We start from the raw sequence: 24,719 nt of genomic DNA on the forward strand, positions 1-24,719 counted from the left end.
GGTGACATATTCTTTATCCATTATATCATTGATGGGCATTTGGATTGGTTCCAAGTCTTTGCTATTGTGAATAGTGCTGCTGTAAACATACATGTGCATATGTCTTTATTGTAGAATGATTTATAATCCTTTGGGTATATACCCAGTAATGGAATTCCTGGGTCAAATGGTATTTCTGGTTCTAGATCCTTGAGGAATAATCACACTGTCTTCCACAATGGTTGAACTAATTTACATTCCCACCAACAGGGTAAAAGCTTTCCTATTTCTCCACGTCCTCTCCAGCATCTGTTGTTTCCTGACTTTTTAATGATCACCATTCTAACTGGCGTGAGATGGTATCTCATTGTAGTTTTGATTTGCATTTCTCTCATGACCAGTGATGATGAGCATCTTTTCATATGTTTGTTGGCCGCATAAATGTCTTCTTTTGAGAAGTGACTGTTCATATCCTTCATCCTCCACTTTTTGATGGGGTTGTTTGTTATTTTCTTGTAAAATTGTTTAACAAGTTCCTTATAGATTCTGGATAGTAGCCCTTTGTCAGATGGATAGATTGCAAACATTTTTTTCCCATTCTGTAGGTTGCCTGTTCACTTTGATGACAGTTTCTTTTGCTGTACAGAAGCTCTTTAGTTTAATTAGATCCCATTTGTCAATTCTGGCTTTTGTTGCCATTGCTTTTGATGTTTTAGTCATGAAGTCCTTGCCAATGACTATGTCCTGAATGGTATTTAGCCTAGGTTTTCTTCTAGGGTTTTTATGGTTTTAGGTCATACATTTAAGTCTTTAATCATCTTGAGTTAATTTTTGTATAAGGTGTAAAAAAGGGGATCAGTTTCAATTTTCTGCAAATGGCTAGCCAGTTTTCCCAACACCATTTATTAAATAGGGAATCCTTTCTCCATTGCTTGTTTTTGTCAAGTTTGTCAAAGATCAGATGGTTGTAGATGTGTAGCATTATTTCTCAGGCCTCTGTTCTGTTCCATTGGTCTGTATATATGTTTTGTACCAGTACCATGCTGTTGTGGTTACTGTAGCTTTGTAGTATAGTTTGAAGTCAGGTAGCATGATGCCTTCAGCTTTATTCTTTTTGCTTGGGATTGTCTTGGCTATGTAGGCTCTTTTTCAGTTGCATACGAAATTTAAAGTAGTTTTTTCCAATTCTGTGAAGAATGTCAAGGGTAACTTGATGGGGATAGCATTGAATCTGTAAATTACTTTGGGCAGTATGGCCATTTTCACGATACTGATTCTTCCTATCCATGGTCATGGAATGTTTTTCCATTTGTTTGTATCCTGTCTTATTTCCTTGAGCAGTGGTTTATAGTTCTCCTTGAAGAGGTCCTACACATCCCTTGTAAGTTGTATTCCTAGGTATTTTATTCTCTTTGTAGCAATTGTGAATGGACGTTCACTCGTGATTTGGTTCTCTGTTTATCTATTATTGGTGTATAGGAATGCTTGTGATTTTTGCACATTAATTTTGTATCCTGAGACTTTGCTGAAATTGGTTATCAGCTTAAGGAGATTTGGGGCTGAGACAATGGAGTTTTCTAAATATACAATCATGTCATACGCAAACAGAGACAATCTGACTTCCTCTCCTCCGATTTGAATACCCTTTATTTCTCTCTCTTTCCTGATTACCCTGGCCAGAACTTCCAATACTATGTTGAATAGGAATGGTGAGGGAGGGCATCCTTTTCTTGTGCCGGTTTTCAAAGGGAATGTTTCCAGCTTTTGCCCCTTCAGTATGATATTGGCTGTGGATCTGTCATAAATAGCTCTTATTATTTTGAGATAGGTTCCATCAATAACTAGTTTATTGGGAGTTTTTAGCATGAAGGGTTGTTGAATTTTATCAAAGGCCTTTGCTGCATCTATTGAGATAATCATGTGGTTTTTGTCATTGGTTCTATTTGTGTGATGGATTACTCTTATTGATTTGCATATGTTGAAGTAGGCTTCCTCCCAGGGATGAAGTTGACTTGATCCTGGTGGATAAGCTTTTTGATGTGCTGCTGGATTCAGTTTGCCAGTATTTTATTGAGGATTTCGCTGTTCATCAGGGATATAGGCCTGAAATTTTGTTTTTGTTGTTGTTGTTGTTGTTGTTGTTGTTGTGTCTCTGCCAGGTTTTGGTATCAGGATGATGTTGGCCTCATAAAATGAGTTAGGGAGGAGTCCCTCTTTTTCTATTGTTTGGAATAGTTTCAAAAGGAATGGTAGCAGCTCCTCTTTGTACCTCTGGTAGATTTCGGCTGTGAATTCATCTGCTCTTGGGCTTTTTTTGGTTGGTAGGCTATTAATTATTGCCTCAATTTCAGAACTTGCTATTGGTCTATACAGGGATTTGACTTCTTCCTGGTTTAGTCTTGGGAGGGTGTAAGCATCCAGGAATTTATGCATTTCTTCTAGATTTTCTAGTTTATTTGCATAAAGGTGTTTATAGCATCATTTTATGGTAGTTTCAAACACTAGCAGATCGGCATGATAAAACAGCGTATAGCAACACCAAAAACAAACAAACAACAACATCAAAAAAAACTAACGGGTCACTTTACTACTACTATTAAAGGGAACTTAGCCTTAACAAAAAGTTATTTTAAACAACATGCCATTTTTGCCATAAACCTTCATCTTTTTTACTTTCATTTATCTATGAAAGTGTTTTACATAGTTACTTCACACCACTGTGTAGGGACATCAGGTACTACCAGTATCATAATTAGATACGTTATAGGTTCACAATTATGTGGTTTAAGCTCCCTATACATCACTTACTGTGTTTATGAAGCTCTTAATTTGAAATCTGATTCTACCCAGGTTTTTGTCTACTGTATTTGGCCATTAACCATCTAGCTCCTAAAGTTTTTCTTTGTGATCAGTCTTATCCCTGAAGCAATCTATTTCTGCCTTCATTCTTTTTCTTTATTGCTAGAGAATTAAATTCTCATTTCTATCCTTTCTAAATCATAAAATTAGCTCTGAGCTAGATTCTTTCCATGGCATTTGGTCATTTCTTTCTTATCTCTAAGATTTTAAATGTTTTATAAATAATCTTTGCTTATTGATCAAATTTTCTTAACACTTTAGGACCTAAATTTCATATATTTGTTTTCTTTGTGGTGGTAGATTTTCTGGTGCTCTGGTTTTAGCTTGTGTGTAAATACTATAAAGTTTTGACTAATAGATCAGCAGAGAAGGCATACAGCCTCACACACACTGAAATTTTTTTGCACAAGAAATATCTGCAAGTTTTAGAGTGTTAAAATAGACCTTTGAATATTTTTAAAACTATTCCTGTTAATTCAAATATGTTTTTCTTAACTCCTAGATTTTTAAAAAAAATTTATCCAATGATTCGTAGGTTTGGTCTGGCGGGTTTATTATTTATCCACCAGACAGACAATGTTTTGTTGACATAAAAAATAGTCATTCTGAAAGCCAGTGTACATTATGATTATGTTGGTCACAGCCAGAGAGTTTTTCTTAAATACACTTTTATTGTGTGAAAGAGATATATGATGACAGATATAATATTAATTTAAATAAAAATATAAGAAAATATTTCTCTTCTTTTTAAATACAGTAGTTTTTTTTTCTACTAGCCTACTGAACCCAAATTATTAAGCCATTCTCTACTGTGCTTGATTAGTTACTATAATGTAAATTGATTCATGAAATTAATTCAGCAAAGTTGCAAAACATTAGTTCGCCATACAAAAAAATCAGTTGTAATTCTATATACTAGCAATTAACTATCCAAAAAGGAAATTAAGAAAACAATTCCATTTATACTAGCCCAAAAGAGTGAAATAGAAGGAATATATTTAACCACAAAGTTATAAGACTTTTGCATTGGCAACCAGAAAACACTGCTTAAAGATATTAAAGAGGACTAAATAAATAGAAAAATATACTGTGTTCATTGATTTGCAGGCTTAATATAGTTAAAATAGTAATTTTTTTTATTTTTTTATTTTTTTTGAGACCGAGTCTCGCTCTGCTGTCCAGGCTGGAGTACAGTGGTGCAATCTCACCTCACTGCAAGCTTCACCTCCCAGATTCACGCTATTCTCCTGCCTCAGCCTCCTGAGTAACTGGGACTACAGACGCCCGCCACCACGCCCGGCTAATTTTTTGTATTTTTTTAATAGAGACAGGGTTTCACCACGGTCTTGATCTCCTGACCTTGTGATCTGCCTGCCTTGACCTCCCATAGTGCTGGGATTACAGGCATGAGCCACCACGCCTGGCCAATAGTAATATTTTCTAAAATAACGTTCAGATTTACATAATCCCTATCAGACTTGCAATGACCTTTTTTTTGCAGAAATAGAAGAGCTTATTCTAAAATTCATATGGAATTGCAAGGGACTTCAAATAGCCAAAACAATCTTAAGAAGGAAGAATACTCTTACAGAACTTCATTTGTTAATTTCAAAACTTACTACAAAGCTACAGTAATCAAAAGAGTATGGTATTGACATAAGGATAGACATATAGATCAATGGAATAGAATTGAGAATCTTTGAACAAACCAATACATGGTCAATTGATTTTTGACCAGGGTGCCAATATCATTCAATGGGAAAAAGTAGTCTCTTTAAAAATAGGCTATTTGGTGCTGAGACAATTGGATACTCTCAAGCAAAAGAATGAAATTGAAGCATTTTCTCGTACAATATACAAAAGTTAAGCAAAAAATGGAACAAAGACCTAAGTGTAGGAGCTAAACCTATAAACTCTTAGGAGAAAACAGAAATAAACATTCATGACCTTGGATTTGATAGTCTTAGATATGACACCACAAATACAAGCAACCAAAGAAAAAAAATAGGTAAATTGAGCTTATTCAAAAATTGAAACATTTGTACATTAAAGGACAGTATCAAGAAAGTGAAAAGGCAACTTACATAATATGAAAAAATATTTGCAACTCATATATTATATAGGGTCTAATATCCAAAATACATAAAGAACCCTTACAACTCAACAACTGAAAGACAAACAATCCTATTAAAAATTGGGTGAAGTACTATGGGGGCTCCAGAGTAGGACCAGTACTGGTCTGATAGTGTACTGGCCCTAAAATAGCATGTGGTTTATCTCCCAGGGGTTTGGTGGAGAGGGAACTACATTGTTGCAGGTATGCATGACACTTTTGTAAAGTGGAGGCCTGGTCAATAGGTGAGGCAGGCCTGGCAAACAACCCTTCTATCCACCCCGTGATAGGCAGGCCTGTTTTTACTGTTACCAGTAAAGCAGTAGTTACGGGTTTAACTTGCTGCAAGACTTGTATACTCCTAGGATCTGTTGCTTAGTTGGGGAATGGTGGATTTTAGCATCCTTCCATAGTTGTGATCAAAATCCTAGGGGAACTGCTTTCCCTTGATGAACTTGTCAGAGGGACCAACTGGTTCACTCAGGGATAATGATCCCATTTGTAGACATTGATATTCTGGGAAGAGAGGAACATAAGACTTTTTCCCTGAGTCATTAGTAAATTAACCTTCTCAAATGCTTCCTCATGTTTTTTATTCCAGCACCCACTAGATCCCTGTTCTACTAGATGGTATAGAGCTAAATATAGAATGAAAGCCCACCAGTATCCCAAAAGACCTAGGAAACTTTGTTACTGTTTAACTGTTTTAGGTGTGAAAAATTGTTGTATTTTTTCAATTACTATGCTTGAGATAAGGCACATCTTACCTGACTAAGTGACCCCTAGGAAATTCACAGCTGATCCTGGGTCATATATCTTTTGTGGTTCAATGGCTCCTCCTCTGGATTAGAGACGAGTGCACAAGGCATCAAGGTGTTGCTCTAGCAATGACAAGTGTTTAGAGGTTAGCATAATATCAGCAAGGTAATGAAACTGTTTAACAGAATGTGGCATTGGGCTGCAAGTTAAATCTCTAGCAATTATTCCATGACAAATAGTGGGGTATGTAGATAACCCTGGGGCAACACTTGGAATGGCCATTGGTGGCCACTCCAAGGAGAAGCAAATTGGTCCTGTGAATCAGTGTATAAAGGGATGGTAAAAAAGACACTAGCTAAATCTACCACAGCACAAATTAATGTTCATTATGCACCTGTGTCCACTAAAGGTAAACTTCTCTGCTTGTTTTTGGACTCCAATAGATTTTGGATGCCACATGGGGCCTCCAGTTGCCTCCTACTGCTCACACGTGAAGGCAACCTTGGCCCCAAGCCTAATCTGTAAGCTGAGGTGGAGTACACCCCTGGAACACAGAGACTGAGATTCTTTTAGGTATAGTTCCTTTTGCTCCTTCTACCTCTTTTTTCTGATGGGACACTAGTAAGGAATCATTTTCACTATCTAGTTCCAGAACACTTTCGTCACCCCAAAAGAAATCCTGTAGCCATCATGTAGTCACTTCTCTTTTCTCCTTACCCCCAAACCCTGAAAATGATTGTTTAACATGGTGAATATAAAAAACGCCACTGAGTTGTACACTTTAAAAAAGTTAAAATGGTGAATTCAATGTTATTAGTCAACCTTTGAGTCTCAACTGAAATTTTGGGCCTTAGACTGTAAGGTCAAGGTGGCTGGCCAAGAAAAAAGAAAGAAAGAAAAAAAATTCAAAAAAAAAAAATGCTGTTCAAAATTGATAATTTACATTCTTTTAAAGTTTAGTTTCTCCTTAAAGTAGAAGCTTCTTGCCAAACATTTGCAATGGGTGTGATTTTATCTTAAAAATCCAAGTAAAAGAACGTTTGAGGACTCTTCCCCTTTTATTACATATAATAGCGTATGATGATAATCAATTTGCTTATTCTTTCAGAAAGTTATTTAGCTCAGTAGATACTAAGAGGTGCCACCAAATAAAAAAATTCTATAATTGATTTAAAAGCAGTGATTTGGATCATACAATTAGGTCTAATTATTGTATTTATTTTATTAAATTGCAAACTTACTAAAATAACATTGGCATATTCTCTGTCATAGATTTGTGGTAGCTGTATCCAAAATTGTTACTCCTCAAACAATAAATTTCATCTGTAAGTCTTTTTGCCAGTAGAATTCTAGACTTGAATGACATCAATTTAAATAGGTTATTACACTGATTCTAAACTCTTCTGCCTCATTGTAGTAAAAACTGGTCCAACTCAAAAAGGCCACATCAACCCAGCAGCTTGCCTTGAAAGTGCAATCATGCTCTCTAAGCACTAGTAGCACAATCATTGATTTTAGAATCAATGGGACACCAAGGTCACACTAGATCTCTGCTTGGCAGCCGGAAAATGGGTTAGAACATTTTAAACTTTATAAAATCAAAGCAAGTAAACATTAAATTACATAAAATCATATCTGTTTTGGCTGCTTGTATCTTAAAGTCAACTGAAAGCAGACATGAAATGCCAACATTCAACTTCAGGAATTTGAGAACTAGCCAGCCATCCCTGACCTTATAGTCTAATGTCTGATTCCAATTGAGAGCCAAATGTTGATTTCTTCTAAAGAACTCTTTTTTAGATATTTCATTTTGAAATTTTTATCAGTTTTCAAAAACTGGAATCCTGGGTTGCAGGCTGAAATATGAGCGTATTCCCTCAAAACACTCACAGCAAAAAGCCCAGCGTTGTTTTATAAGCAACAACTTGACAAATGCTGAATTTATAGCTGTGATAGTAGGTAAAATATGCTTGGTGGAATAAATGCTAAGTGGCAGTTTGATCTCATCATTAAGTGACAAGGTAGAGATATTAATTTTTTCAAATTCATATGGATTTAGATGAGATCATACTAAGTAACAGAAAATTTGTTCTTTGAATTTTTTCTAAGCAACTCCTGGCCCCTTAATGCCCTTCCACTGATGCTTTTAACAGGATTAACTTGTGAAAGTAGTGGCAGATTGTAAAGAATATTTGCCCTTAGTCTTTATGATATAGTTTAGGAGAGTCAATGTTAAGTTACAATGTATTTTGTTTTACTTTTGTAGACATCTCTAACCCTGAATAGCTAAAATTCTAGCACACTGTACACAATTTGTACTTAACTTTCTTTGTCACTTTAATTTTTTTTGACAGATGGCTGTTGCCAAGAATCAGCTTGGGTGGGGAGCTAAAGTTCCAAGAAATATAAGAAGTTGCATGCATAGCTGATATCCCTCAGGTTTTTTTTTTTTTTTTTTCCTGCACTCCAAATGATAAACAGAGACCTGAGCCAGAGCTCCTGCCTTCTGGGATGGCCCTTACCAATGACGGCTTTGTCTCTTGACTGAGTCCCAGGTCCCCAGTCTGTAAATCAGACATAATTTTGTTTGTCATCCCCTTTACTTCACCAAGGGATTTTAAGGATTGCAAAACCACATAGCACTTGACAATACAAAATGCTATAGTAATGGTTAAAATGAAGAATTACCGTGTCCTGCCAATGAGTAATCTACTCTCAGGGAGTAAGTTAAGCATCTGGGATGTGAATTAACTCTCTCCCGCCATCAGGGCACCATTTTTAGCTGAAGGCTGGAGGGTATAAAAATGTATATTATTCCTACATGAGGCCAAAATACTTCTGCCCTTCCCACTATGCTAACATTGTATAACTAAAAATTTACTAGAAGATATTAGACAGTCTTGGCAAAGTCTAAAAATTAAGTCTAGAAAATTATTATAGCTTAATATGTAATTATCGAAGCAATCGCCAATGTTTATTCCTTTAAAATAAAACAAAATGAAATCTTTTCATTCTTTCAGGTTTTCCTCCCTGAAATCACCAAAGACTGAAAGCATGAACAATAATATTACAGTTTTCCTTTGCAGCTCATTATAGCTTTATGATTTATGAATTTATACAAACTTATTTTTATTCTATTAAATTATTATCACTACAAAGTGATATGTGTTCTTTACATTTACAATATATTTTCTAAGTTAATAATCCATTTATCTTTGTTAGCTAAGGCTGCTGTGACAAAATACCACAAACTAAGTGTCTTACACAACAGAGAGTGTTGTCTCATGATCTAGAGACTAGAAAACCCAGATCAAGTTGTTGACAGAGTTGGTTCCTTCGGAGGCCTGTGAAGGAGGGTCCGTCCAGGCCTCTTTCCTAGCTGCTAGTGGTTTGTCTGCAATCTTTGAAGTTCCCGAGTTTCTTCTCCATCACCCTGATCCCTGTCTTCATCTTCACATGGTGTTCTCCCTGTGTGCATGCCTGTGTCCAGATTTCTCCTATATGTAAAAACACCCAACATAATGGATTAGGGACCCACCTTACTCCAGTATGACCTCATCTTACATTAACTAATTACATCTGCAACAACCCTATTTCCAAATAAGGTCACATTCTGAGGTAGTAGAAATTAAGACTTCAAGTATGAATTTGGAGAGGGGAGACATAATTATAATCATAGCATAATTTTATTAACTCTAAATTAAATGTATTGATGTAACAAAAGACCATAACTGATTACAGTTAAATTTATATTTGAGACCGTGTTTATTTTTTGACAGTCCACATGACTTTTTAGATTTTAATCGTATCTCCTTTCAGATTTCCCTCCTCATGTCTATAGTGTTCTCATTGATTTCACTCAGGTGTCTTAGGAAAGATGCTCTTCTCTATGCCTTTTAGAGTAATTTCTGCATTTTTAGGGTCCATACTTCCATTACCATTTTGGGGGTTAGCACTTAGTACATGTGTTATGTATTATCTATTCACTCCGAAATTTGTACATTCTTGAAAGCCAGGCACTTGAAGCCAAGGTTTTAATCTGTCTGGCAGTAGATATATAATTCTGGACCAGTGAGTTTCTGTATATGTAAATAAATTAATAATGTTTTAATGGAGTTTTAGAGAGGATTAAATAAGATACTGAAAATAAAGTAGGAAACACTCGTAGAGTAATGCTGAGACTTGGCTCAGGTAATTTTCTTGTTTTTATTTCATTATTCAAAATGGCCAAGTGTTATCTGCAAATTGTATGGAAAACTATGCAACCCTTTTTCCAGGTCATTTAACAAAATTTACATAAGATTGTGTCAGTTTTTTTTTTCTTTTTTAGGTTGCTATACCAAATGCTCCCTTCTCAAAATTTCAAATAGCTTTAAAGAACAAAGACTTTTTTTTTTTTTGCTTTATCCTTTTTTCTTTTCCTTTTGTATTAGCTGTATTTCAGCTAATAATACAATTAATACAATACAATAATTGTATTAACAAATACAATTAGCTGTATTTCTGCTCCTGTCACACATTTTTTCCTTATTCCAGGATCCAGGCTGAAAATGGAGCCTAAATACCTTATTGAAAACGTCCTATCTTTGTGACAGAGGAAAGGAGACCAATCCAAAACCAACAGCGTACCTTGCAGCTTCTCCTCACAACTGACATACTATTTCTTCTATTCACATTCCTTTGGTTAGAGCAAATCATTTGAACAATTATGGTGTAAGAGATAGGGAAGTATATGCCTTCCATAGAAAGACACTGAAATTCACATGATGAAATGTAGAAATGTGTAATCTTCCAACAAGGGAGGAGGCAGAAAATAATTTGGAACATAACACAGCCTACCATAAAAACCAGTCACAATTCTGATACCTGAAAAACATCAATATTAGTAATTTTCTCTTCATAGGTGTGCCCTTTTATTTCTACTTAGGCTTTTTTTGTTGTTTGTAATCTCTTAGAAAAACAATAATTGTAGTGTTGAAATGACTACAATTCTTTGACCTCATGGAAGCCTCTTCAAAAAACATCTAATCAGCATACTTTCATCCACATGCATGATTACTTTCTTCAAACTCCTAAAGCAACATAATGTTTCCTTATATAGAGATTCATATTGACTTTCCTGTAATTTATATCCGAATAATTAGTGGTCTGTTAGACATCTTTTGCTTTTGCCTACTTTGGAAAACTTCCTGACTTTTGGTAATAGTGCCCCATTTAAAAAATTACCTGTTAACAAAAGTAAACCAAAAATAAAATTCTTAGGATCCTCCAACCATCTGAATGGACTTTCTCCTGGGCCAGGGCACTCTAAAATTTAACCTGAAAGCTGGTTCAGGCCATGATGGGAAATGGGGGGTTAGACATGCCTCATTTACCCTCCAGCATTAACATCAACACAGACCTTAAATCTGATTTTAAAAAAAAATTTACAATCTATTTTCTCTGAAGTGTGCTACCTGGAGGCTTCATCTGCACGATAAAACTTTGGTCTCCACAGCCTTTTATCATAACCCAGACATTCCTTGCCATTCCTTTCTATTGACAATAACTCTTTCAACCAATTGCCAATGAGGAAAATTTTGAATCTACATCTAAGTATGACCTGGAACCCTCCCTCACCCCCATTCTCCCACTTCAAATTGTCCCGCCTTCTAGACTGGACAAATGTACTCAGGATCTCCTGAGGGCTGTGTCACAGGTCCTGGTCACTCATATTTGGCTCAGAATAAATCTCTTCAAATATTTTACAAAGATAGACTCTTAGTATCAACAGCATTTTCAGTCTTTGTGTCTCATTTGGGTATTCTGCACTCTAAAGAGTCACAATAATTGGTTCTTAGGCAGATAGATGACTCAAATTGAGCTAATCAGAGCAAACAGATGTGAGCCTTACAACTTTTATAGGAACTATGAGGAAAGACTGTCTCTCTCAGGGGGTTTATTAACTACTAAGATTCATCCCTGGAGCTACTGGTGACCCTCTGGCCACCATGAGAATATAGCTTATATGAGAATACTTCATATCAGAGAAAAGAATTACTGACAGTGGAAGAGAAAATGAGAAGATTAACAGGATTGTTTAAGTACCTAGATACAACCTTAAATGAAGCTCAACCTCCTTAACTTCTATTTTTTGCTTAAACTGATTAGATTTCTGTCATATGCAACCAAAATGGTCTTGACTCATGTATTCAATTTTCTAGCTTTTTTCCAGATTATCAGGGAGATGTGAATATATGCTTCCTGTTTCGTTCCACCCTCCCTTTCCTTCTGTAAGATTTTTTATTTGATCAAAGTTGTATACAACTGTCTTTTATTCTTCACTCCTTTTATATAAATTTAGTATAACCAAAAATTATTAAATAAATCTATTTAATAAGTACCTAAGAAAATTTTATTTCTGATCTTCATGATGGAAAGAAATAAACTAATTTTAACGAAAAAGTATTTGCTATATATTATATTCAAGCTCTGAGAGAGTGAAGTGGCAGTATGGAATCAAGGAAAAGAATAGAATTTGGAATTGTAAATCAAAGAAAATGACTGAGGTGAGTCTCCATCATTTTAGAGGTTTATTTCATCAAGATTGAGGATATGCCCAGGAAAAAGGAACACAAAACCACAAGAAACATCTCTGATTCGTGCTTTTTCCAAAGAGGGTTTTGGGATATATATACTAAAAGGGAAAGGACAAGCAGTAGGGGAAAGAAGAAGGAAAAGAAAAAGGAAGGGTAGATAAGGTAGAAAAAAGGCACAAACAGTTTCATTTCTTTTAGTCTTTGATCATTTACTGAATCCACATTTTACATGTACGAGGAGGAAGTGGGAAAATAGTTATGCATTTCTCTGGTACTCAGTGAATTTTTCCAGAAGTCAGCACAGAGCAGAAGAAACTATCATATGTGCATTTGCCTCAGGTGAGTTGTGCACAGGGGAGGGTTGACTTGTAAGTCCTGTCCTTTGTCCAGTACTTGTGAAAATAAGCTGTTAACTTACATTGTCAGTGTGAAATTCAACAGAACTGTTTTAGGGAAAAGACCTTGAGGCCCACAAGGAATTGTGAGCAAATTGTGAGACAGGTATGTAGCCTTTTATCTTTGTAGCTATCTATTTAGGAAGAAAATGCGAGGCAGTTTTGCATGATGCAGCTCCCAGATTGACTTTTTCCTTTGGCTTAGTGGGTATGTGGTCCCACGATTTTATTTTCCTCTCATAGAATTAATGAACGTGAGTTAGAAATCTGGTTCGTGTACTTATTAGCAGTGTGACCAGAGGGAATGATTTATACTTCATAGATAAAGTCTTAATTTTTTTATTGGGGATAATACTAGAAATTTAACAGCTATTGTAGTGAGCAAATGAAATAGTTTTTGTGACAAATAATATAAAGTTTTATAAAAATTACCACTATTCTTACCACTGGACCAAAGTGTAGTCCTAGGATTAGGAGCATTTACTTTACCCAGGAGCTCTTTAAAAATACAGATTCTCAGATCCTGTCCTACTGAGTAAGACTTTTAGAGTGGTGCTCAGGAATCTATATTTTAAGGAGCTTTCCATGGAACACTTGTGAGACTTACAACTGAAAACCATAATCTTAAACTGTCTATATGAATAAAAGAAGCCAATCACCTGGATTTGCTATGATCTATGTTGGTAAGTAGCATTTAGTGAACTATAAGAAGTCCATGTGCCAATAACCTTCTTTCTAGCCACAAAGATAAAATGGACACAGATCTTAAAAATTCAATGCATAAGATAATGGTAAATGAAATACAATAAGGCATAATATGTATAATTATCAAACAAATGATATACTATGAGATATGAAATTAAGAAGAAAAGATAATTGCACACTACAATTTTCTGAGAGGAACATATAATCTGAGGATAAATTCATCAAGCTATAGACAGACTTTTGGGGGGGGGGTTAAGTGAATGCAAAGGATTCCAGTTGAAAGAATTACGGTGAAAACAACATAGATGGGCAAGGCTAGGAATAAGTTCAGCATCACTGGAATGTAGAGTGCTTTGCAGGAGAAAAAAAACAAAACCAAAACAAACACACACACACACACACATGAACTCTTTCCCATCTGCATGGCTGGTGAAAAAGTTGAGAAGCCAGATACTAAAGAGAAGAAACCCAAAGCCAAGAAGGCTGATGCTGGTGCCAAGGTAAAAAAGGGTATCCTCAAGGCTAAAAAGCCCAAGAAGGGGAAGCCCCATTGCAGCCGCAATCCTGTCCTTGTCAGAGGAATTGGCAGGTATTCTCGATCTGCCATGTATTCCAGAAAGGCCATGTACAAGAGGAAGTACTCAGCTGCTAAATCCAAGGGTGAAAAGAAAAAGAAGGAGAAGATTCTTGCAACTGTTGCAAAACCATTTGGTGGTGACAAGAACAGTGGTACCTGGGTGGTTAAACTTCACAAAACGCCTAGATATTGTCCTACTGAAGATGTGCCTTGAAAGCTATTGATCCACAGCAAAAACCCTTCAGTCAGCATGTGAGAAAACTGTGAGCCAGCAACACCCCCGGGACCATTCTGATCGTCCTCACTGGACACCACAGGTGCAAGAGGGTGGTTTTCCTGAAGCAGCTGGCTAGTAGCTTGTTACTTGTGACTGGACCTCTGGTACTCAATCAGGTTGCTCTACTAAGAACACACCAGAAATTTGTCATTGCCACCTCAACCAAAATTGATATCAGCAATGTAAAAACCCCTAAACACCTTACTGATGCTTACTTCCAGAAGAAGAAACTGTGGAAGCCCAGACACCAAGAAGGTGAGGTCTTCAACACGGAAAAAGAGAAATATGGGATTACACAACAGCACAAAATTAATCCGAAAGCTGGAGATACACAGATTTTACAAAAAATCAAAGCTATTCCTCAACTCCAGGGCTACCTGCAATCTGTGTTTGCCCTGACAAATGGAACTTAGCCTCACAAATGGGTGTTCTAAACGTCTTAAGAAGAACCTAATTAACTATCTGACCAAAAAAATAAGAAAAAACACAAGAAAGGAGCTTGGGATAAACTAAAAATGGCTTTTGATAACAAGAAAAATTCAAATGATGTTTTTAGCAGTAAGGAATGTATAGTGGGAGAATGGACTAGTGAGAGTACACACACATTAGAACATCATGGTGAAAAGCATGGTTCAGATAGTTCTGCCTCAATTTGAACCCTAAATTACTATTAACTACCTGTTAAATTTAACAGAAATGTAACCATTCTGTGTCAGATGTACAGTGGGAATATATTTGCATATACAGGTTGTTGCTCAGTTGCAGTTATCATAATCCATTCTGGATAGTTTAAGCATGAAGAGAGTTACGCAGAATGTTAAGTGACTTTTGGAAGCACTGGAAGAAGAGAACGGTCTTTATAATAAATGTTTTAAAATGCTGCCCAAAGCCACATTGCAGAACTAGACCACCATGGAAAGAAACGTTTGCTCCTGCCATGATTAGGAAGCTACTGCCATATTGACAAGTCACCACTACATCTCTCAGGTCCAGCATCACAAAATCTCTGCCATACCCTACAACAGGTAAATGGGGACTTCGAGTTCTGTATGTCTCTTGACTTCATTCAGTTCTAATTCAAGTTTTGCATGAACACATGTGAACAATGCACAAAGTGACATCCGCAACCTGGACTGGAATAGTCTGGGTAATGTGGCATTTAGCTTGCCTACCTCAGCCCAGGAAGGCACGTTGGGAAAAAATTAGAATAAACTTTGAAGGAACCAGTCTACATTATCATCTTCTAATTCCCAGAATTACTGTGAGTACTAGATTCAATTCTCTGTATCAAGCTTTCGGGATGACACAGAATATGCAGCATATAGTAGATGCTCAGGAAGTGGTAGCTTATAAAAGATTTTAGGATCACAGTTTTGAATAAAAAGAAAAAAAAGCAATGGAACCATTTAGAAGACAATTTCTGCAGTTTAGAGTAGAAGAAATAATGACACAGAATGAAAATGAAGGTTGTACATATGAACAAATGAAGAGATACTCATGATATTTCAAGGGCATCATGGACCGGACTCCATGACAGAATGTTAACTGGTAGTTGCAAAGCTGATTGTTCAGATTGCTAATGATTTTCAGTATGAGGCTACTTGTTTTATTTCAGGATGGATGCTGGAAAGGGAACCAAATCAGTTTCAAGTGCCACAATTGATTGTCCATAGCCATTTTGTGTTCTCAGAACTGAAAATTGTTAGGACAGACATCTGAAGAGTTCGTATCAATTTGGCATTCTCTCTGAAACAGTAAATCTCAATAAATATGCCCTAGATGGGTCTTTTGTAACCTAAATGGGTCCTAGATGGTTTGTTTGAATACTTAAATAGTGCTTACCTGTAATAAGAAATGAAATTAATACACTTTTTAAATTGTATAAACTCAAAATATCTCCATTTTAAGGTAGAAGAAGTTATTAGTAGAAGTACTTTAGACCTACTTTCTGCAAGGGATTTATTTCCCTGAAACATGACTACTAGCAAGACCAAAAAATGTGTTAAATCCAAATGCTCAGTAGGACATCCAACTTAACCATGTCATAAAATCTTCTGAAACAATCATTCACTTAGCACCTTGTTCATGTACTTAGTACATGAATAACGGTCGTTTTCTCTGATGCCTAGTCAGAGTCTTTGGCTCTCAATCTTCTGCTGACTTCTATTTAGAGCTTTTTCTTTTTTCCTTTCTTTCATTCACATACAAACAGTGCAGGCTAGTTAGCTTAAGTAATGGCTTTTACTGATCACTGATTTCTGTCTGCCTCAAGGATTGTTTAGTTAGTGCTAAGTACACTTAGTGCATCTGGTTACCCTGACTCATCCTCTGAAGAATGCTGATTCCTCAGGCATGTCTTCAAGACGATTTTTTGAGATGGTTCTAACTTCTGAACCCCCAGGTATGTGGGCTGGGTTAGAGGAGCATTACATCTTCTCACTTAAGAGCGTTCACTTTAGAAACAATGAGAAGTGAGTTTCCCATTTCTATACATGTTTTCCTCTTCTACATCGAAAAAATACAGTCAGAATTAGTTAATGATGAAAATGTTAGATGTTATGTGAAAGATAAGAAAATGTTTATATTGTGTCAATGTTATTATTTAATATAGTTATAGAAAAACATAAAATATAATACAAATAAGAAAATTAACACATATTGAACACTTCCTATATACCAGGTATCATGTGGACCACTTTGCATATATTCTCCCAGTTATTCCTTTTAACAATCATGTATGTAAGAGACTATTATCTTCATTTTATAGACAAGCCAACTGAGGATCAGAGATTAAGAAACTAGTCCAGTGTTTCACACATGCAGCTAGGAACTGCTAGCTAGGAAGCTAGCAGTTCAGGTACTCAAATCAGGCAGCCTGATTCCAGTTTCAGGGGAAATTTTGTGTGTGTGTGTGTGTGTGTGTGTAATGTGAACTAAGATCTTAATTTCTTAATGCTAATATTAAATTGATTCAATAAGCAGTTTCCTAGGAAAAGCAAATATTAAATGTCACAACAGATGGAGTGCTAATTTGTTGTCTTATTCTGCCCTTTGGATGTTTCAAACTGCTGTTTCCTGCTTCAAAATGTTGGTTAGGAAAGTCAAAGTTACAAAAAGTGAAAGCGAAAGAATAGAACCAATAAAGGGTAAGTCTATCAGAACACATTTAGGAGACTCTTCGATAAGGGAATGAAAAAGGAATATTGCTTTTCTCTAAACCTTTTTTTTTTTTTTTTTTTTTTTTTGAGACAGAGTCTCACTCTGTTAGCCAGGCTGGAGTGCAATGGTGCAATCTCAGCTCACTGCAACCTCCACTTCCCGAGTTCAATTCTCCTACCTCAGACACCTGAGAAGCTGGGATTACAGATGTGTGCCACCATGCCCAGCTAATTTTTGTATTTTTAGTAGAAATGGGGTGTCAGCATTGTTGGCTTGGCTGGTCTCGAACTCCTGACCTCACGTGATCTGCCCTCCTTGGCCTCCCAAAGTGCTGGGATTACAGGCGTGAGCCACTGCGCCCAGCCTTTCTAAAATACTTTTTAAAGAACAAGAGGTTTTGGTCATTTCTGGCAAGATGGCCAAATACGAACAGCTCTGGTCTGCAGCTCCAAGTGAGATCAATGCAGAAGGTGGGTGATTTCTGCGTTTCCAACTGAGGTACCCAGTTCATCTCACTGGGACTGGGTAGACAGTGGGTGCAGCCCAAGGAGGGCGAGCCCAAGCAGGGTGGGGCGTTGCCTCACCTGGGAAGTGCAAGGGGTTGGGGAATTCTCTCTATTAGCCAAGGGAAGCCATTAGGGACTGTACCATGAACTCCAGACCAGATTCTACACTTTTCCCACGGTCTTCTCAACCCACAGACCAGGAGATTCCCTCTGGTGCCTACGCCACCGGGGCCCTGGGTTTCCAGCACAAAACTGGGCAGCCATTTGGACAGACACCAGCTAGCTGCAGGAGTTTTTATTATTATTATTATTTTTGTTTATTTATTTATTTTTTCATACCTCAGTGGCACCAGGAACGCCAGAGAGACAGAACCGTTTACTCCCCTGGAAAGGGGGCTAAAGCCTGGGAGCCAAGTGGTCTGGTTCAGTGCGTCCTACTCCCACAGAGCCCAGCAAGCTAAGATCCACTGGCTTGAAATTGTCGCTGCCAGTACAGCAGTCTGAGCTCAACCTGGGATGCTCGAGCTTGGTGGGTGGAGGGGCGTCTGCCATTGCTGAGGCTTGGACAGGCGGTTTTACCCTCACAGTGTAAACAAAGCTGCCAGGAAGTTCGAACTGGGCAGAGCCCACCACAGCTCAGCAAGGCCACTGTGGCCAGACTGACTCTCCAGGTAGATTATCTCCTGTCTGGGCAGGGTGTCTCTGAAAAACAGGCAGCAGCCCCAGTCAGGGACTTAGAGATAAAACCTGCACCTCCCTGGGACAGAGCACCTGGGGAAAGGGGCGGTTATGGGCACAGCCTCAGCAGACTTAAACATCCCTGTCTGGCAGCCCTGAAGACAGCAGTAGATCTCCCAGCACAGTGTTCAATCTCTGATAATGGACAGACTGTCGCCTCAAGTGGGTCCCTGACGCCCTTGTATCCTGAATGAGAGACACCTCCCAGTAGGGGCCGATAGACACCTCATACAGGAGAGCTCTGGGTGGCATCTGGTGGGTGACCCTCTGGGACAAAGCTTCCAGAGGAAGGAACAGGCAGCAATCTTTGCTGTTCTGCAGACTCTGCCAGTGATACCCAGGCAAACAGGGTCTGGAGTGGACCTCCAGGAAAATCCAGCAGACCTGCAGCAGAGGGGCCTGACTGTTAGAAAGAAAACTAACAAACAGAAAGGAATAGTATCAACATCGACAAAAAGGACGTCCATTCAGAGACCCCCTCTGAAGTTCAGTGACTTCAAAGACCAAAGGTAGATAAATCTATGAAGATGAGGAGAAACCAGCACAAAAAGGCTAAAAGTTGCAAAAACCAGAATGTCTCTTCTCCTTCAAAGAATCACAACTCCTCACCAGCAAGGGAACAAAACCAAATGGAGAATGAGTTTGACGAATTGACAGAAGTAGGCTTCAGAAGGTGGGTAACAGCAAACTACTCTGAGCTAAAGAAGCATGTTGTAACCCAATGCAAGAAAGTTAAGAACCTTGAAAAAAGGTTAGAGGACTTGCTAACTAGAATAACCAGTTTAGAGAAGAACGTAAATGACCTGCTGGAGCTGAAAAACACAGCACAAGAACTTCGTGAAGCATACACAAGTATCAATAGCTGAATTGATCTGCGGAAGAAGGATATCAGAGATTGAAGATCAACTCAATGAAATAAAGTGAGAAGACAAGATTATAGAAAAAGAATGAAAAGAAATGAACAAAGCCTCCAAGAAATATGGGACTATGTGAAAAGACCAAATCAATGTTTGATTGGTGTACCTGAAAGTGACGGGAAGAATGGAACCAAGTTGGAAAACTCTCTTTGGGATATTATCTAGGAGAACTTCCCCAACCTAGCAAGGCAGGCCAACATTCAAATTCAGGAAATACAGAGAACACCACAAGATACTCCTCGAGATGAGCAACCCCAAGACCCATAATCCTCAGATTCACCAAGGTTGAAATGAAGGAAAAAAATGTTAAGGGCAGCCACAGAGAAAGGTCGGGTTACCCACAAAGGGAAGCCCATGAGACTAACAGCAGATCTTTCAGCAGAAACCCTACAAGCCAGAAGAGAGTGGGGACCAATATTCAACATTCTTAAAGAAAAGAATTTTCAACCCAGAATTTCGTATCCAGCCAAACTAGGCTTCATACATGAGGGAGAAATAAAATCCTTTACAGACAAGCAAATGCTGAGAGATTTTGTCACCACCAGACCTGCCTTACAAGAGCTCCTGAAGGAAGCACTAAACATGGAAAGGAACAACTGGTACCAGCCACTGCAAAAACGCCAAATTGTAAAGACCATCAATGCTAGGAAGAAACTGCATCAACTAACGAGCAAAATAACCAGCTGACATCATAATGGCAGGATCACATTCACACATAACAATATTAACCTTAAATGTAAATGAGCTAAATATCCCAATTAAAAGACACTGACTGGCAAATTGGATAAAGAGTCAAGACCCATCAGTACACTGTATTCAGGAGACCCATCTCATGTGCAAAGACACACATATGCTCAAAATAAAGGGATGGAGGAATAGTTATCAAGCAAATGGAAAGCAAAAAAAAAAAGCTGTGGTTGTAATCCTAGTCTCTGATAAAACAGACTTTAAACCAACAAAGATCAAAAGAATCAAGGACATTACATAATAGTAAAGGGATCAATGCAACAAGAAGAGCTAACTATCCTAAATATATATGCATCCAATACAGGAGCAACCAGATTCATAATGCAAGTTCTTAGTGACCTACAAAGAGACTTAGACTCCCACACAATAATAGTGGGAAAATTTAACACCCCACTGTCAATATTAGATCAACGGGACAGAAAATTAACAAGGACATCCAGGACTTGAACTCAGCTTTGGACCAAGTGGTACTAATAGACATCTACAGAACTCTCCACCACAAATGAACAGAATATATGTTCTCCTCAGCACCACATCACACTTATTCTAAAATTGACCACATAATTGGAAGTAAAACACTCCTTAGCAAGTGTAAAAAATGGAAATCATAACAGTCTCTCAGACCACAGTGCAATCAAATTAGAACTCAGGATTAAGAAACTCACTCAAAACCACACAACTACACGGAAACTGAACAACTTGCTCCTGAATGACTACTGAGTAAATAATGAAAAGAAGGCAGAAATAAATATGTCCTTTGAAACCAATGAAAACAAAGATACAGCATACCAGAATCTCTGGGACACATTTTTTTTTTTTTTTTTTTTGTCTTTTTTTTTTTTTTTTCCTTTTTGTGGAGAACGGGGTCTCGCTATATTACCCAGGCAGGTCTCGAACTCCTGGGCTCAAGCTATCCTCCCGCCTCTGCCTCCCTGAGAGCTGGGATTACAGGCGTGAGCCACCACGCCCGGCCTGGGACACATTTAAAGCAGTGTGTAGAGGGAAATTTATAGCACTAAATGCCCACAAGATAAACAGGAAAGATCTAAAATCGACACCCTACCGTCACAATTAAAAGAACTAGAGAAGCAAGAGCAAACAAATTCAAAGGCTGTCTGAAGACAATAAATAACTAAGATCAGAGCAAAACTGAAGGTGATAGAGGCACAAAAAACCCTTCAAAAAATCAATGAATCACAGAACTGGTTTTTTGAAAGATCAACAAAATAGACAGACCACTAGCCAGACTAATAAAGAAGAAAAGAGAGAAGAATCAAATAGATGCAATAAAAAATGATAAAGGTGATATCATCACCAATCCCACAGAAATACAAACTACCATTAGAGAATACTATAAACACCTCTACACAAATAAACTAGAAAATCTGGAATAAATGGATGAATTCCTGGACACATACACCCTCCCAAGACTAAACCAGGAAGAAAACAAATCCCTGAATAAACCAATAACAAGTTCTGAAATTGAGGCAGCAATTAATAGCCTCCCAATAAAAAAAAGTCCAGGACCAGATGGATTCGCAGCTGAATTCTACTAGAGGTACAAAAAGAAACTGGTACCATTTCTTCTGAAACTACTCCAAAAAATAGACAAACACGGAATCATCCCTAACTCCTTTTATGAGGCCAGCATCATCCTGATCCCAAAACCTGGCAGAGACACAACCAAAAAAGAAAATTTCAGGCCACTATCCCTGCTAAACATCCATGAGAAAATCCTGAATAAAATACTGACAAACCAAATCCAGCAGCACATCAAAAAGCTTGTCCACCAGGATCAAGTCAACTTCATCCCTGGGATATAAGGCTGGTTCAACATACTCAAATCAGTAAACGTATCCATCACATAAACAGAACCAATGACAAAAACCACATGATTATCTCAATAGATGCAGAAAAGGCCTTCAGTAAAATTCAACAGCACTTCATGCTAAAAACTCTCAATAAACTAGGTAATGATGGAATGTATCTCAAAGTAATAAGAACTATTTATGACAAACCCACAGCCAATATCATACTGAATGGGCAAAAACTGGAAGCTTTTCCTTTGAAAACCAGCGCAAGACAAGGATGCCCTCTCTCACCACTCCTATTCAACACAGTGTTGGAAGTTCTGGCTAGGGCAATCAGGCAAGAGGAAGAAAGAAAGGATATTCAATTAGGAAAAGAGGAAGTCAAATTGTCTCCGTTTGCAGATGATGTGTTTGTATACTTAGAAAACCCCATCATCAGAGCCCAAAATCTCCTTAAGCTGATGAGCAACTTCAACAAAGCCTCAGGATACAAAATGTGTGAAAATCACCAGCATTCCTATACACCAATAACAGAAAACAGAGAGCCAAATCATGAGTGAACTCCCATTCACAATTGCTACAAAGAGAATAAAAGAGTTAGCAATACAACTTACAAGGGATGTGTAGGACCTCTTCAAGGAGAACTACAAACCACTGCTCAAGGAAATAAGAGAGGCCACAAACAAATGGAAGACATTCTATGAGCATAGATAGGAAGAATCAATATCATGAAAATGGCCATACTGCCCAAAGTAATATATAGATTCCATGCTATCCCCATCAAGCTACCCTTGATGTTCTTCGCAGAATTGGGAAAAAAAAAAAAAAAAACTACTTTAAATTTCGTGTGGAACTAAAAAAGAGCCCACATAGCCAAGACAATCCTAAGCAAAAGGAATAAAGCTGGAGGCATCACGCTACCTGACTTCAAACTATATTACAAAGCTATGGTAATAAAAACAGCTGTACTCGTACCAAAACAGATATATAGACCAGAAATAATGCCACACATCTGCAACCATCTGAATTTTGACAAACCTGACAAAAACAAATAATGGGGAAAGGATTCCCTATTTAATAAATGGTGTTGGGAACACTGGCTAGCCATATGCAGAAAGCTGAAACTGGATCCTTTCCTTACACCTTATGGAAAAATTAACCCAAGATGGATTAAAGACGTAAATATAAATCCTAAAAGCATAAAAACCCTAAAAACCCTAAGAGAAGACCTAGGCAGTACCATTTGGGACATAGGCATGGGCAAAGACTTCAAGACTAAAACACAAAAAGCACTGGCAACAAAAGCCAAAATTGATAGAGTGAACAGGCAACCTACAGAATGGGAGAAAAAGTTTGCAATCTATCCATCTGACAAAGGGCTAATATCCAGAATCTACAAAAATCTTAAACAAATTTATAAGAAAAAAACAACCCCCTCAAAAAGTGAGCAAAGGGTATGAACAGACAGTTCTCAAAAGAAGACATTTATGCATCCAACAAATATATGAATAAAAGTTCATCATCACTGGTCATTAGAGAAATGCAAATGAAAACCACAATCAGATACCATCTCACACCAGTTAGAATGGCGATCATTAAAAAGTCAGGAAATAACAGATGCTGGAGAGGATGTGAAGAAATTGGAATACTTTTACACTGTTGGAGAATGTAAATTAGTTCAACTATTGTGGAAGACAGTGTGGTGATTCCTCGAAGATCTAGAACTAGAAATAACATTTGATCCAACAATCCCGTTACTGGGTATATACCTGAAGGATTATAAATCATTTTACAATAAGGGCACATGCGCATGTATGTTTATCACGGCACTGTTCACAATAGCAAAGACTTGGAACCAACCCAAATGCCCATCAATGATAGACTAGATATACACCATGGAACACTATGCAGCTGTAAAAAATGATGAGTTCCTGTCCTTTGCAGGGACATGGATATAGCTGGAAGCCATTATTCTCAGCAAACTAACACAAGAACAGAAAACCAGATACTGCATGTTCTCACTCATAACTGGGAGTTGAACAATGAGAACACATGGACACAGGGAGGAGAACATCACATACCAGGGTCTTTCAGGGGTTGGGAGGCTAGGGGAGGGATAGCATTAGGAGAAATACCTAATATAGATGATGGGTTGATAGGTGTAGCAAACCACCATGGCGCGTATATACCTATGTAACAAACCTGCAAGTTCTGCACATGTACCCCAGAATTTACAGTATAATAATAAGAAAAGGACAAGAGTTTTAAGGGTAAAAAATGTGTTTATCCCATTCTTTATGCAGAATTTTGTAGTATGTATTGCAATATAACGTAGCATACATTAAGAGCTCCTGCATTTGAAGAATTCAGGTACTCAACTATCAGTTCTTTGCTTTTCTTTCTTTATTTCATATTTAAACACAGAAAGCAGTAAATTGAGGCCAATGAAATGTGTACTCCAAAACCTCTGGCCAAGCAGGGCAATTTCCGGCATGTTCATCGCTCCTAGAATTCATACAGACACTTTAAAACAAAGAGACACATGAGCTACCAGACAGCATCTTAGGCTGCATTCCACCAAACTATTATTGTAACTTCT

General features: G+C 37.6%; 1 long non-coding RNA gene and 1 pseudogene across 1 annotated transcript; both read left to right on the plus strand.

Moving 5' to 3' along the window:
* Positions 1-4,935: 4,935 nt before the first annotated feature.
* LOC116273312 lies at positions 4,936-8,864 on the plus strand. The gene is made up of 2 exons (XR_004181695.1): positions 4,936-8,149; positions 8,731-8,864. It is a non-coding gene; the product is annotated as an uncharacterized LOC116273312 (long non-coding RNA).
* Positions 8,865-13,640: 4,776 nt separating this feature from the next.
* On the plus strand, positions 13,641-17,458 carry LOC116273311 (annotated as a pseudogene).
* Positions 17,459-24,719: the final 7,261 nt, after the last annotated feature.

This window comes from Papio anubis, unplaced genomic scaffold, assembly GCF_008728515.1.
Source record: "Papio anubis isolate 15944 unplaced genomic scaffold, Panubis1.0 scaffold54, whole genome shotgun sequence".
NCBI lineage: Eukaryota > Metazoa > Chordata > Mammalia > Primates > Cercopithecidae > Papio > Papio anubis.